Genomic DNA, 306 nt, shown 5'->3' with positions numbered 1-306 from the left:
CCCTGGGGGGATTTAACAGCCGGGCAGAGGCGGTGCTGAGGGCCGGGGGTTGGGGGGGGGATGGCAGGGGTAGGGGAACGCTTGGGCTGGGGGAGCTTCAAGGGCTTTGCCAACCCAAACCATTCTGTGATTCTGTGCAAGTGTTCCTCTAACCCTCTAGAAAAAATGTATTTGGGAGGGAGCATGCTGTTAGCTTGAATACTGAAAGTGTGACCTGATAAGGTGAACGTTGCTGTGAAGCAGCCAAAGAGCTGGAGCTTGGGGGACTGTTTTTTTGCCCTGGGCAATACAAACTGCAGACAAGGA

Source organism: Egretta garzetta, unplaced genomic scaffold, assembly GCF_000687185.1.
Source record: "Egretta garzetta isolate BGI_Z169 unplaced genomic scaffold, ASM68718v1 scaffold520, whole genome shotgun sequence".
Taxonomy (NCBI): domain Eukaryota; kingdom Metazoa; phylum Chordata; class Aves; order Pelecaniformes; family Ardeidae; genus Egretta; species Egretta garzetta.
Note: the sequence above shows the minus strand (reverse complement) of the source record.